Source organism: Carcharodon carcharias, chromosome 19 (genome assembly GCF_017639515.1).
Source record: "Carcharodon carcharias isolate sCarCar2 chromosome 19, sCarCar2.pri, whole genome shotgun sequence".
NCBI lineage: Eukaryota > Metazoa > Chordata > Chondrichthyes > Lamniformes > Lamnidae > Carcharodon > Carcharodon carcharias.
In genome coordinates this window covers 20,024,618-20,039,893 of record NC_054485.1, presented here as the reverse complement: position 1 = coordinate 20,039,893, position 15,276 = coordinate 20,024,618, and the positions used below count along the sequence as shown (strand labels likewise).

Here is a 15,276-nt window from a genome sequence, read left to right as displayed (position 1 = left end):
TGTGAGAGGAGAGAGAGTGTGTGTGAGAGGAGAGAGAGTGTGTGTGAGAGGAGAGAGAGTGTGTGTGAGAGGAGAGAGAGTGTGTGTGAGAGGAGAGAGAGTGTGTGAGAGAGGAGAGGGAGTGTGTGTGAGAGGAGAGAGAGTGTGTGTGAGAGGAGAGAGAGTGTGTGTGAGAGGAGAGAGAGTGTGTGTGAGAGGAGAGAGAGTGTGTGTGAGAGGAGAGAGAGTGTGTGTGAGAGGGAGAGAGAGAGTGTGTGTGAGGGGAGAGAGAGAGAGTGTGTGTGAGAGGGGAGAGAGAGAGAGTGTGTGTGAGAGGGGAGAGAGAGAGAGTGTGTGTGAGAGGGGAGAGAGAGAGAGTGTGTGTGAGAGGGGAGAGAGAGAGAGTGTGTGTGAGAGGGGAGAGAGAGAGAGTGTGTGTGAGATGAGAGAGAGAGAGTGTGTGTGAGAGGGGAGAGAGAGAGAGTGTGTGTGAGAGGGGAGAGAGAGAGAGTGTGTGTGAGAGGGGAGAGAGAGCGTGTGTGAGAGGGGAGAGAGAGAGAGCGTGTGTGAGAGGGGAGAGAGAGAGAGCGTGTGTGAGAGGGGAGAGAGAGAGCGTGTGTGAGAGGGGAGAGAGAGAGAGCGTGTGTGAGAGGGGAGAGAGAGAGAGTGTGTGTGTGAGAGAGAGTGTGTGTGAGAGGGGAGAGAGAGCGTGTGTGAGAGGGGAGAGAGAGAGAGTGTGTGTGAGAGGGGAGAGAGAGAGAGTGTGTGTGAGAGGGGAGAGAGAGAGAGCGTGTGTGAGAGGGGAGAGAGAGAGAGCGTGTGTGAGAGGGGAGAGAGAGAGAGAGTGTGTGTGAGAGAGAGAGTGTGTGTGAGAGGAGAGAGAGTGTGTGTGAGAGGAGAGAGAGAGTGTGTGTGAGAGGAGAGAGAGAGTGTGTGAGAGGAGAGAGAGAGAGAGTGTGTGAGAGGAGAGAGAGAGAGAGTGTGTGAGAGGAGAGAGAGAGAGAGTGTGTGAGAGGAGAGAGAGAGAGAGTGTGTGAGAGGAGAGAGAGAGAGAGTGTGTGAGAGGAGAGAGAGAGAGAGTGTGTGAGAGGAGAGAGAGAGAGAGTGTGTGAGAGGAGAGAGAGAGAGAGTGTGTGAGAGGAGAGAGAGAGAGAGTGTGTGAGAGGAGAGAGAGAGAGAGTGTGTGAGAGGAGAGAGAGAGAGAGTGTGTGAGAGGAGAGAGAGAGAGAGTGTGTGAGAGGAGAGAGAGAGAGAGTGTGTGAGAGGAGAGAGAGAGAGAGTGTGTGAGAGGAGAGAGAGAGAGTGTGTGAGAGGAGAGAGAGAGAGTGTGTGAGAGGAGAGAGAGAGAGAGTGTGTGAGAGGAGAGAGAGAGAGAGTGTGTGAGAGGAGAGAGAGAGAGAGTGTGTGAGAGGAGAGAGAGAGAGAGTGTGTGAGAGGAGAGAGAGAGAGAGTGTGTGAGAGGAGAGAGAGAGAGAGTGTGTGAGAGGAGAGAGAGAGAGAGTGTGTGAGAGGAGAGAGAGAGAGAGTGTGTGAGAGGAGAGAGAGAGAGAGTGTGTGAGAGGGAGAGAGAGAGAGAGTGTGTGAGAGGAGAGAGAGAGAGAGTGTGTGAGAGGAGAGAGAGAGAGAGTGTGTGAGAGGAGAGAGAGAGAGTGTGTGAGAGGAGAGAGAGAGAGAGTGTGTGAGAGGAGAGAGAGAGAGAGTGTGTGAGAGGAGAGAGAGAGAGAGTGTGTGAGAGGAGAGAGAGAGTGTGTGAGAGGAGAGAGAGAGTGTGTGAGAGGAGAGAGAGAGTGTGTGAGAGGAGAGAGAGTGTGTGTGAGAGGAGAGAGAGAGTGTGTGTGAGAGGAGAGAGAGTGTGTGTGAGAGGAGAGAGAGTGTGTGTGAGAGGAGAGAGAGTGTGTGTGAGAGGAGAGAGAGTGTGTGTGAGAGGAGAGAGAGTGTGTGTGAGAGGGGAGAGAGAGAGTGTGTGTGAGAGGGGAGAGAGAGAGAGTGTGTGTGAGAGGGGAGAGAGAGAGAGTGTGTGTGAGAGGGGAGAGAGAGAGAGTGTGTGTGAGAGGGGAGAGAGAGAGAGTGTGTGTGAGAGGGGAGAGAGAGAGAGTGTGTGTGTGAGAGGGGAGAGAGAGAGAGTGTGTGTGAGAGGGGAGAGAGAGAGAGTGTGTGTGAGAGGGGAGAGAGAGAGAGTGTGTGTGAGAGGGGAGAGAGAGAGAGTGTGTGTGAGAGGGGAGAGAGAGCGTGTGTGAGAGGGGAGAGAGAGAGAGCGTGTGTGAGAGGGGAGAGAGAGAGAGCGTGTGTGAGAGGGGAGAGAGAGAGCGTGTGTGAGAGGGGAGAGAGAGAGAGCGTGTGTGAGAGGGGAGAGAGAGAGAGTGTGTGTGTGAGAGAGAGTGTGTGTGAGAGGGGAGAGAGAGCGTGTGTGAGAGGGGAGAGAGAGAGAGCGTGTGTGAGAGGGGAGAGATAGAGAGCGTGTGTGAGAGGGGAGAGATAGAGAGAGTGTGTGAGAGTGGAGAGATAGAGAGAGTGTGTGTGAGAGGAGAGAGAGAGTGTGTGTGTGAGAGGAGAGAGAGAGTGTGTGTGTGAGAGGAGAGAGAGAGTGTGTGTGTGAGAGGAGAGAGAGAGTGTGTGTGTGAGAGGAGAGAGAGAGTGTGTGTGTGTCTGAGGAGAGAGAGAGAGAGAGTGTGTGTGAGAGGAGAGAGTGTGTGTGAGAGGAGAGAGAGAGTGTGTGTGAGAGGAGAGAGAGAGTGTGTGTGAGAGGAGAGAGAGAGTGTGTGTGAGAGGAGAGAGAGAGTGTGTGTGAGAAGAGAGAGAGAGGGATTGTGTGTGAGAGCAGAGAGAGAGTGAGATTGTGTGTGAGAGGAGAGACGGAGCGTGTGTGTGAGTGAGGAGAGAGAGTGTGTGTGATTTGGTAGAGAGAGTGTGTGAGTGTGAGTGAGAGAGAGAGAGTGTGTTAGAGGGGGGAGAGAGAGAGAGTGTGTGTGAGAGGAGAGAGAGTGTGTGTGTGTGAGAGGAGAGAGAGTGTGTGTGTGTGAGAGGAGAGAGAGAGAGAGAGAGAGAGAGTGTGAGAGGAGAGAGAGAGAGAGTGTATGTGAGAGGAGAGAGAGAGAGTGTGTGTGTGAGGAGAGAGAGAGAGTGTGTGTGTGAGAGGAGTGTGTGTGAGAGAGTAGAGAGAGAGAGAGTGTGTGTGAGAGAGAGTAGAGAGAGAGAGAGAGAGTGTGTGTAAGAGGAGAGAGAGAGTGTGTGTGTGTGTGTGTGAGAGGGGAGAGAGAGAGTGTTGTGAGAGGAGAGAGAGAGTGTGTGTGAGAGGAGAGAGAGAGTGTGTGTGAGAGGAGAGAGAGAGTGTGTGTGAGAGGAGAGAGAGAGTGTGTGTGAGAGGAGAGAGAGAGAGTGTGTGTGAGAGGAGAGAGAGAGAGTGTGTGTATGTGTGAGGAGAGAGAGAGAGAGAGTGTGTGTGTGAGAGGAGTGTGTGTGAGAGAGTAGAGAGAGAGAGAGTGTGTGTGAGAGAGTAGAGAGAGAGAGAGAGTGTGTGTAAGAGGAGAGAGAGAGTGTGTGTGTGTGTGTGTGTGTGAGAGGGGAGAGAGAGAGAGAGAGAGTGTGTGAGGGGGAGAGAGAGAGAGAGTGTGTGAGAGGGGAGAGAGAGAAAGAGTGTGTGTGAGAGGGGAAAGAGAGAGAGAGTGTGTGTGAGAGGGAGAGAGAGAGTGTGTGTGAGAGGGGGGAGAGTGTGTGAGGGGAGAAAGAGTTTGTGAGGCGCAGGGAGAGATAAAGTAATAAAGATAGTCAGGAGAAAGAGATTGTGGGTGGGGATGCTTGAGGGCGAGGCGGGAGAGGGTTTGAGGGAGGGGAGAGGGTGAGGGAGGAAAGGGTTGAGGTTTTGAGGGAGGAGGGGAAGAAGTTTTCAGGGAGGAGTGGGTAGAGTATTTGAGGGAGGAGTTGTGACGTGAAGAGGGTGTGACAGGGAGAGTGGGCCTCTGTGTGGGGAGGTGTTGGAGTGTGTGTGAGGGGGCGGTGGAGAGGGTTTGAGGAGGGGGAGAGAGTTTGACGGAGGGATGTGAGTGAGCAGAGGGAGAGAGTGTGAGGGGTGGTAGATTAGAGAGAGAGTACGTGGGGTCAGAGTGTGCCCATAAGTCTGCCTCACTCCCAGTATCAGGGTTCTCATTCACCATCGCCCACATGCACCATCATGCACTCTGATCCACTCTCACAGCGGGTGAGGGTGAGTTTGTGAGTATCCTGAGACAGGGAGTGAACCAGACGTACACACACTCACCCTATTACACTCTAATACTCATCTTTATTTATTACTCATTGTTTCTCTTTTGCTCAGCAAGTTGTTTCATTTCATACCTTTGTTAAAAAAATTCACCTGTAATGTTGCACCGAATTTATCTTTCTGAAATCTGCTTGAGTGAGAAAAATTTTGAAATGTGGCCTCCGCTGGACAAAAAGGTTGGACAAGCCTGCTCTATACCAATTGCAGTGCTGAAATTTTACAGTCATTGTCTTTAATAATTAACTTTCCATCAGCTCAGGCTGCGTGGGGAGCAGTTTCTTACCCTCTGATGTTCAGCTGGACTCAGCAGTATTGGCATGTTTCAAAACGAGTTCATGTCTTTAGCCTGCCAGCTGGTGTTGTTGTGTCTTATCTGAAGTGGTTTCAACTTGATAATGCTCAAGATCCACTCCCCATTCAAACACAGATGTCTCCTAGAATCATTATGGCACAAGAAGCCATTCAGCCTACTGAGTCCATGCCAGCTCTTCCTGGAGCAATCCAATCTGTCCCATTTCCCTGCTCTATCCCTATAGCCCTGCAAGTTTATTTCCCTCAGGTCCCCATCTCTGCTTCCACTCTCTTCCTGGGCAGAGAGTTCCAGGTCATTACCGTATGCTGCATAAATATGTTCCTTCTCACTTCCCCCTGCATCTCTTGCCCAAATCCTTAAATTTGTATTCTCTAGTCCTTGTTCAATCAGATAATGGGAACAACTTTCCTTCGCCTACCTTTTCTAAACCTGTCATCATCTAGTAAACCTCTATCAAATCTCCCCATGATCCAGGGAGAGCAATCCCAGCTTCTCTAACCTAACCTTGTAGCTAAAATCCCTCATCTCTGGAACAATTCTGGACCATCTCAAAGACCCTCATGTCCTTCCCAAAGTGTGGTGAGCAGAACTGGACACAAAACTCTAATTGTGACCTAACCAGAGATTTATACAAGTCCAACATAACTTTCCTGCTTTTCTGCTAAGTGGCACTATTTATGAAGCTTAAGATCCATAACTACTCTCACTCAATATGTCAATGCTCACAGACTCTCGGGTCCCTCTGTCCCTGTATACTCTTTAGAACTGCGCCATTTAGTCTTTATCGCCTGTTTCTATCCCTGCTGCCAAATGCATCACCTCACACTTCTCTGTATTACATGCAATCTGCCCATCCTGCTAGCCTATCTATGTCCTGTTGCAGTCAATTGGTACCATAGTCACTGTCTGCCGTACCTCCAAGTTTGGTATCATAGGCAAATTTAGAAATTCTGCACTCCAATGTCCAAATCATTTATATATACCCAAAGCAGTGAAATGAAAATAGAATGTTGGAAATACTCAGCAGGTTATGGTAGCATCTGTGGAGAGAGAAACAGAGTTAACCCTTCAGGTCTGTGACCTTTCATCACAACTGGGAAATGCTGGATATGTAATACATTTTGAGCAGGGGTGGGTGAGACAAGGACAAAAGGAAGGTCAGTGATAGGGTGAAAGATAACCATCCCTTGCTCTAAACCTAATAGATTTCTGCCACTTTCCAGTTCTGAAGAAAAGCCCAGACCTGAAACGTTAACTCTACTTCTCTCTCCATTGATGCTGCCATCACCTGCTGAGTATTTCCAGCATTTTTGTTTTTATTTCAGATTTCCAGTATCCGTAGTATTCTGCTTTTCAATTAGCCCTAGCACTGAACCTTGGGGAACACCACTGTCTACCATCCTCCAGTCTGAAAAACAACGGACTGTTTTCTGTTCTTAAGCCAATTCTTTATCCAAGCTGACACTGACCCTCCTATTCCACGAGCTTCACTTTTGTTAATCAGCCTTTTATCAGCTACTTTGTCAAATGATTCCTTAAAATTGATATAGACAACATCCATTGCATTCACTTCATCAACCTTCTCTGTTACTTCATCAAAAATTCAATTAGATTAGTCAAGCATGAGTTGCCTTTTCAAATATGTGCTGACTCTCCTTAACTAACTCAAACCTCTCAAAGTGCCTGTTGATTTTTTTCCCTGATTATTGCTTATAAAGCCTTACTTACCACTAATGTTAAACTGACCAGGCCGTAGTTTCTAGGACAAAAATAAAAATACCTGGAAAAACTCAGCAGGTCTGGCAGCATCTGCGGAGAGGAACACAGTTAACGTTTCAAGTCTGCATGACTCTTCAACAGAACTAAGTAAAAATAGGAATGTCTTTACATCCTTGTTTGGATAAGGGTGTCAAATTTGTCACTCTCCAATCCTTTGGAGTACCTCCCTCGTATCTAGGGATGATTGAAAGATTATGGCAAGCCCTCCCACCTCTGAAAATTATGGCCTTGTTCAGTTTGATAACTTTGAAAAATCAAGATTATTGCAGAATATTACAGTCCAGCAAGTTTTAACACTTTTTTCCCCCATCCAGCTGTTCTCCAACTCTCAAGGCATGCTGGTAATTTTGATCAAGACAGTTTGAGCTGATAACCATACTGTCTTATAGTCCACCTTTTAAGTCGCACCCAAATTCTAGGTCACAGGAAATTACAGTGACCCATTTCATGTTTTCTATAACAATCTGACCATTTTTTTTTTGCTGTCCCCTTCTGGACTATAATGGTGCCTTGGGACTGACTAACACTTCTCATTAACTCTACTAAATTGTTCTGGCAGAGGTGGTATATCATATTCAAATCTGGTAACATATTGGTGTAACTGCTCCTTTAGCTCATCCTCTACACTAACATCTATTTGCTTATGCAATTTAGCAATATTCTAACAGATACATTTTCTCATTAAGTGCTTATCCTATTAAGTAGCTAGCAAATATACTGGAGGACCCCCACTGCCCCCCACCAAATTACAACAGTACATCTACATCTGCAGGAGGGCCACTAATTACTTAATTTAATCGGAACGTTGTTATTCATTTTTGTCAAAATTCCCTTCGATTGTTCTCTATCTTTCCCTAGAATTCCTTTCCACAACCCCTGATGACTAAATGGTGACATATATGGTGTTTAAGCAAAATCCCTGTTATCTGTTATAGCTCTGTAAACATTTTGCCAGGAAACTGAGATCGCTGATCAATATCAACTTGGATTGGCACTCCCTGTCTACTGATTACCTCACTTCATAATATCCTAAATTATTAGCGCATAATTCCAGCAATCAATAAATCATGCATGGATTTAAAAATCTCTCCAACTCTGTCTTCACCTATTCTTTGGTGCCTTTTACAGTTGCAGAAGTAAAGTTTAGTCAAAATAAATCCACACCAGTATCCTTAACTTAAAATGTAATTCACTTTTCATATTCCGATTCTGGATTCAGAATCTTAAAATGAACAGGCTCAACATCACATTCACACTTTTGTATTTTCATTTCTTTCTCATAGCAGTTTTAACTTTTGTCGTGGACCACGTTAACTCCCTCTTCCTCTTAGCCCTGGATTATAGAAACTGTTCTCTTTTTAGGCAATCCTTTTAGAACATTTGAACGCTGTAATTCCATATCTGCTTGCAAAATATCTTCCTCCTCTCCTTTCCTGCAATTTTAACCTTCCTCACTCACAACAGGAATCCGCAAAACCACTAAAGATGGTGTTACCTTTGTAACCTCCGTAAGGAATGAAAGATTCACAGTCATGCCCTTGCCATGTCCTCCTAATGTGCTCCTCCCACAGTCTGTGTTACTGGAAGGTTGGGTGTACTGTTATGGGTTACAGGTATCTGGGAAGCTGCAGAGAACTCCAACTGCTCCTTCTCCATACCTAATGTCACAACTCACACCATGGGTGTTTGGGGCCCTGAAGTTAAAGGGGTGCAGAAGAGAACGATGGCCTCTCCCTATTCCAAAGTCTCCTTTTCAACTTTTGGAGCTGGGGGCTCCTCGAAATACCACTCGACTTCATCAATTTCCATCTCCACCGGACAAGCTAATGGGGCATTTGCTACTCTTCAGTCCCCTTCAGAGAATGCAAGGTGGTAGGAACCCTTTTAGTGACCTTGCCTGCTCGGGTCTCTACTAGTTCCACATGCTGCAGTTCAGATATCCCTTTCTCTAAATCACAATTCCTGTTCTATTCATTTGGAAGATGCTATTCCAGTATCAAAACAAACCTGGCTGCTCCACGTGCTTGAAATCTCCAGCTTTCTCTCGTTTCGTTGGCTGTCACTTGCTGCTGTATAAGCTCTGCAACTTCTTTATTTCCGTCTTCAGCTTCATCTCCTAATTTCTGAATTCCCAGCATTGGATACTCTAACAGTGATGCCTCTTTCTTCTTTTAACTCTCTTACCCTTTTCTTCTGAATCAAAACCTATCAAAGGTGGGGTCATGGCAGACACAACACCTCTCTGCACTCTTGACTTCTAATTAACCCTTCTTTTGCACCCCATGTGATCTAAAGGTTCACCTGGTTCCGATGCTTATTCCAGCACCACGCTAATAGTAGCTTTCAAATTATCATTCACTTTTCCTAATGTTTTCGCCCATTACCTTTGATTGTACACTTCCTCTTTCCAAGATTTACTGTCATCCCCTCGATTTACACACTAACTTTGCAGATATCCTCCTTTCTTTCGCCACCTTTCCTTTGCCTTCTAAAACTCTTATTTATCTCTCTTCTTCTTATTCTTCCTCTAGTTCTCTCAATGGTCTATTTACTACAGCTTCTTTATTGCTTGCTTCTTTTAACTCGGTTAACTTCTTTTTACTAATCATAGGTAAACTGGCATTTGTAAGCCACTAACCATACCGCTTTCATCATTCTTGGGGGTCAAGTGGACCCTTGTGTCCATTGTTCCACTTCATAGACTAGTCATCCCCATTCATAATTACTCAAATCCATGTCTCTTTCAAAGACAACCTACCTGCAACATATTGAGTGACTAACTCACCCATTATCTTGGTGGTTTTTTCTTTACCCATTTTAGTGGTCCATAAATTCCCACTCAAATAAATCCCTTCCTGTGGTTACTGGTCAAGACACTATCAAATTGAAAAAAGGGATGTTTTATTACAGTTGTGCAGGTCATTGATGAGACCACATCTAGAGTACCGTGTACGGTTTTAGTCTCATTATTTAAGAAAGGATATAAATGCATTAGAAGCATTTCTGAGAAGGTTCACTAGACTGATACCTGGGATGGAGGGGTTATCTTATGGGGAAAGGTTGGATAGGCTGGATGTGTATTCATTGGAGTTTAGAAGGTTGAAACATATAAGATCCTGAGGGGATAAAAGCAAAATACTACAGATGCTGGAAATCTGAAATAAAATCAGAAAATGCTGGAAGAACTCAACAGGTCTGGCATCATCTGTGGAGAAAGAAACAGAGTTAACGTTTCAAGTCCATTTGCCCTGAAGAAGAGTCAGATGGACACGAAACATTAACTTTGTTTCTCCCTCCACAGTTGCTGCCACACCTGCTGAGTTTTTCCAGCACTTTCTGTTTTCATTTAAGATCTTAAGGGGACTTGACAGGGTGGATACTGAAAAGATGTTTTCCCTTGTGGGAGAGACTAGAACTAAGGGTCACAGTTTAAAAATAAGGGATCTGTTGTGTAATGGGTTCGTTTGATACCTCAGTGATGAGATCTTGACATTTGTATGTTTAATCAAGAGCTATTTAATATTAATCTCTATGTACAGAACCCATTTAATGTCACGCATGGTGCTGCTGCCATGCAGGTAGGCTGCTTATAGAGTGTTCTTTCTAGACTGTTCTCTCAGTCTATTACCATGTGACTCTATACATCATACCGTGGGCAGGGCTATTCTCCAGTCCCACACTAACCCTTGCTCTGCTGAGCACCTTTACATTACAAAGCTATGCAGGCACACAATGCATCATACAACATCCCCCTTTCTTCTCGAATGAAAACTTCCCTCCCTTCAAATGGAGTATAACAATACAATCTTTCCTTGTTAACCCTTCTCCCACACCTCAACTTTCTGACTTTATAAACTCAGACGGTCTTAAAGTTCCTCTACATCTCAGTTTGTCACATATGGAGGAATAGTAATAGTACTCTCTGTTTCTGGCACTTGGTTATCTCCATTTGATTTACTTTTTTGCGCTTCTTCAAGTTATGTTTCTCTTTGTTAGCAACCCGTCTGCTTTTCTCGGACACTATGGGTTTGTCCTGTTCCTTCCGCAAGGGATGTGCACTTGTTCATTCCTAGCATGGACTTGAATTTTCTTTTTCCATGGTGTCCGCCATGTTCTTGCCGGATGTATACTTTTCGCAAATGGAACCTTCATTTCCACTTGTTTCACAATGTCAGCCAAACACTTGTTTGTTGTTTTATTTTCAAATCGTTTTGCAAGCTTATGAATCTTTTCATTCAGCTCAGCTTTTCCTTCTTCAGGTTCCTTGTACTTCAGTGTCGGATTTATATTTTCTGATTTTATTTCTGTCTCTTCTATCTCTTTCTGCAGCTTGAGAAGTTCTATGGCTTTTCCTTTCAATGCCACTTAGCTTTCATTCACTTGCTTCTTCAGCTCTTCAGTCTGTTTCTTGTAGCTTTTGGCTTCCTCCTGGAATATTGAGTATTGCTGAGTCTTCTCTGCCAACTGTTTGTTCAGTTTGTTCAGAGTGACGTTAAATTCATTTTGCTTCTCTTTGTAATTTTCTAGAAGAATAAACTTTGACTGAGGGGATTCTGGTAGCGTGTAAAGATCCTTCAATTTTCTTTGTGAAGCTCACTTGCTTCATCTTACATTTTCCTGTAATTCAGCAGAGTTTCCTCAAGTTACTGCTGATGTTCTTCCATGCTACTGTTTAAGACAGTCTTCATTTCCTTATGTTGCTGAATGGCTACACATTCCGCTTACACTTGCTCTTGAAGGACAATCAGTTGTCATTTTCTTGTTGGTTCTCGCCAACTCATTCTGGGCTTCAGTGCAATGTTTTGTTACTACTGATAGTTCCAACACAGCTTTTTCTGAAGTGATATGCAATGTCCTCTGTAGTTTCTCATGTTTTTCCATGGCTAAATATTCAACCAGTCTTTCAGGGTTGCAACTTCTTTGCGTGCCTTTTCTGCCTGCTGTTTTGCTTGGCTGTACATCTGGTTGAGTTTTCCCAACTCCTGCTTTGATTTGCCAGCTACGGAATTGAGGGTCATTATTTCCTCATGGTACCTTTGTGCCATCTCTGAAATTTGTTCAGACCTTGAACAGCTTGGTTCATTGAAGACTTAAGTTTAGTCTGCATTTTCAAACGTATATACTCAGATTGAATCTTGCACTTCAAATCTGTCAGTTCAGCTCTGTTGCAAACATTTTCCTGTATTACAATTTCATTTACTTGTTGCACATTTTGCTTCTTTTGAACTACCTGATAGCTTTTCTTCATTCATCGCCATCTGCTCACTCCACGGTGCCATCTGCCTCCCACGTTGTGGGTCTTTTGGCTCCTTCTCTCTGGGATTTTCTCTCGTCCTTTCGCTGGGGTCTTTTGTTGCCCTTGCCTTGGAGTTTCTTGTTACCCTCACGCTTCATTGGGGGTGTGCTAGACATCCTTCCAGGGTCTGCGGTCTCCACAAATTGGAGTTTGAAATATCTGCCAAAGCCATATAATACCTCACCAAATGTTGTCAAATATTGATCTATCTTTTAGCTGTGGAGTACTTCACCAGAAAATGAACCGAAGACAAATAAAAACCTATCAACTTGCACTTCTTTTGATTCCTTATTTAATCTTGTACTTTGCCTGTAAACTAAAAATTCTCTTCTCCAAGACTCCCACTCTTGGGTCTGGTTTAGCCCTTTCCATAGCAAAAATGTGTCCGGCTCTTCTAATCTGTCGCCCATGGCCTTTTTTATTTATAGTTATAGCTCTAAATGTCTTGCCCTTTTAAGGCTAACTGTGCAGGCTGTCTGCGGCCTGTCAGTTTTCTTTGTTGTGTGATTCTCGCACTTATCCAATTTTGGTGGGCTCTCTGGCAATCATGGCCTTTTTTTTTCTTTTAAAACTTTCAAGGTAGGAGCATTAATTTTCTAGGCAATCCTTTCCTTTTTTTCTTTTATTCTGCAGGAGCTTTTCTCTTTCCATTTGAGTGTCCTGCACTCTGGGAAACCTATCAGCCGTTTGGCAATCGGCCTTTTTTTAAAATTTAAACTTACCATGAAGGGCTTTTTTTTTTCTTAAATCTTTAGAACAGCAGCAATTCTCTTTTTTTTGCTTCAACACAGCCACCTCGTGTTATATGGTGCTGGATGGCGTTGCAGCTTTCTTCCAGCCGCCCTCCAGGTGAAAAGCCCCTGGGACCACCACTTATTCTACAGCATAAGTACAGCTAACCTTTTTGCATTTTTACTCACCATCTCATCCAGGTCCAGGGCTTTTGACTCTGCGCCGTTCAGGGTCTTTGCAATTTTCTGTAGTGTTGCTCACCCTGCTAGTGATCTCACCCCATTTGTGATCAAAGTAGTTTTTTTTGCTCTGCGTCACTCTGGGGTCTTGCAATTTTTGTAGTTGCACTCACCCGTCTTTTGTGATTTGAGCAGGTGTCTTCACTCTGTGTCACCTGGGGGTCTTGCAGTGGACTTCCATTCACTCTGGTGCATTCCTCCTCAACCTCAAAGCTTCTTCAATTGTTTCTTCAAGTTTTCTTCTTAGATGCACATCTCTCTGGCCAGCTGCTTTTAGTTTCTCATGCCTTGGGATACTGTCCTGGGTTCATCATTTAAAATGCCACCTTTCATATCACTGCTGGTCACCATGTTGTGTACCACTGCTGGTCACCATGTGTGTTATGGGTTCATTTAATGTCTCAATGATGAGATCTTGGGTCTCCCGATTAAGATGGAGACGATAAGATTTTTTTTCTCCCAAAGGGTCCCGCATCTTTGGAACTGTCTTCCCTGGAGAGCAGTGGAGGCAGGGTCAATGAATATTTTGAAGGCAGCGGTAGATAGATTCCTGAATAACAAGGGAGTTAAAAGTTAGCAGGGGTAGGTGGAATGTGGAGTTGAGGCCACAATCAGAACAGCATGATTTTATCAATTGGCAGAACAGGCTCAAGCAGCTGAATGGCCTAGTGCTGCTCCTGATTCATATGTTCGTATGCATCCATCGAGTTGCTCTTGGCCTCTCAAAGCATACATACATATATGTATGGTCAATACAGTTTGAGCTGTCTTACAAATGTGGTAAAATGTCCCAAGGTGCTTCACAGCAGCCTAATGGAGCAAACGTTGTCACTGTGCTACGCGAGGAGACATGAGCACAGGTGAGCGACATCTAGGCCGAAAAAGTAGGTTTTAAGGAGTGTCTTAAATGAGCAGAGAGAGGTAGAGGAGCCAGAAGGTTTAGGGAGGGAATTCCAGAGCTTAGGGCCCAGGCAGCTAAAAGCACACGTGCCAATCCTGGGCCGAAGGAAATAGAGGATGAGGTCATATAGAGGCCAGAGTTGGAGGTACACAGAGAACTTTGAGAGTTGTAGAGATAGGGAGGGGTGAGACTATGGAGGGCTTTGAGTACTAGGATGAGAATTTTTAAATGGAAGCTCTGCTGGACAGGGAGCCAATGTAGGTCAGTGAGCTATTTAGAGTGATGAATGAATGGGACTTGTAAGTGATAATTTTACGTAGCAACCAACACAGGCAGTGACCTGCTCTTGTTTAAGTTCAATAAGTTATGTTGACACATGACTGTCTCATGCGAATGCTGCATGGTAATTGATCAAAGTGTGACTGACCCCACACCTTCCTCATGCAACCTCAGTGACCTCTCTTCCTGCTATCTCACTGCTCCACCATTGTTGATGAGCATCACACCCTCCTCTCCACATTCCCTATCTAAATCCCTCAGTGTGGTGCAGGTCCCTCACCTCTGTCTTTCACCATCACTTCACCAAATCTAGGTCCTTAGTCCTGTTCACCGTCCACCTTTGCCCTTTAAGGAACACTTAGTACATTTTACTTCATTAAGCAATGAACAAATCATTGTTGTGAAAACACCTCCGTTTTACAGTGTCCATTTGTACATGAAGAGTCAGTGGGTAAGCTGCACCTTCCACCCTCCTCCTGCATATACACTGCCCCCGCCCTCACCTTGTTATATACACAACCCCAACCCTTATCCTTTTATATACATGACTCCCACCCTCATGCTGCATATACTCGGCCCCCCCAATCTCATTCTGCATATACACAGCCCCCACCTTCATCCTGTTATATACATGACTCCCTTCCTAATCCTGCTATACACAGCCCCCACCCTCAGCCTGCGTATACACGAGCCCCCTCACCCTCAGCCTGCATATACACGAGCCCCCTCACCCTCAGCCTGCATATACACGACTTCCCCACCCTCAGCCTGCGTATACACGAGCCCCCTCACCCTCAGCCTGCGTATACACGAGCCCCCTCACCCTCAGCCTGCGTATACACGAGCCCCCTCACCCTCAGTCTGCAAACACATGACCCCCATCCTCAGCCTGGTATATAAACTCCCCAAACTAAACACACAGTCCCCACCTTCATCCTGTTATATGCACAACCCCACCCTCATCCCAGTATATACACTGCCCTTTCCCATCACCAAATTTCTCTCTCATTTAGGTGTTTAATAATGTTTGATCTTGAATTTATTTCCCTTTACTCTCCACGTGCGTCCCCAGCCCCATCAACAGCAATGATGCACCAACAAAGATCACAGTTGAGCTGGGTATGGGGGGCTGGGCTGGGGGTGTGACTGGATTTTGGGACTGGATTGGGGACATTTGCCAACCTCTCATGAGGCTGGTCTGATGGGATGAGTTTCATTGTGGAGGGGTGGGGGGGGCTCGACTGGAGAGACCGTGTGTCTCTTGGCAGGGGGCTGGACTGAGAGGGATCATAAGCCTCGAGGTTGCTGGACTGAGGGTGAATCGTGACTGTTGTTGAGGAGAGGACAGGAAGCAACCACAAGTCTGATAGAAACTCCCTCTCTGTAATTTTCCCCTAACTGACAACTGCATGAAATGCATGAAAAATAAATGACACTGGCAGGAAAGGGAAGCCACATGAAAGGAAGATACAATAATTAGGCGGGTACATTTCTGTTGGA

The 15,276-nt window shown here is 45.4% G+C and overlaps 1 protein-coding gene across 1 annotated transcript in view; it reads left to right on the top strand.

The window, feature by feature from the left end:
• Window positions 1–15,276, top strand: part of ubxn11 (UBX domain protein 11) — an 89,912-nt gene that overhangs the window by 59,415 nt on the left and 15,221 nt on the right. The gene's annotated exons all lie outside the window — the stretch shown is intronic.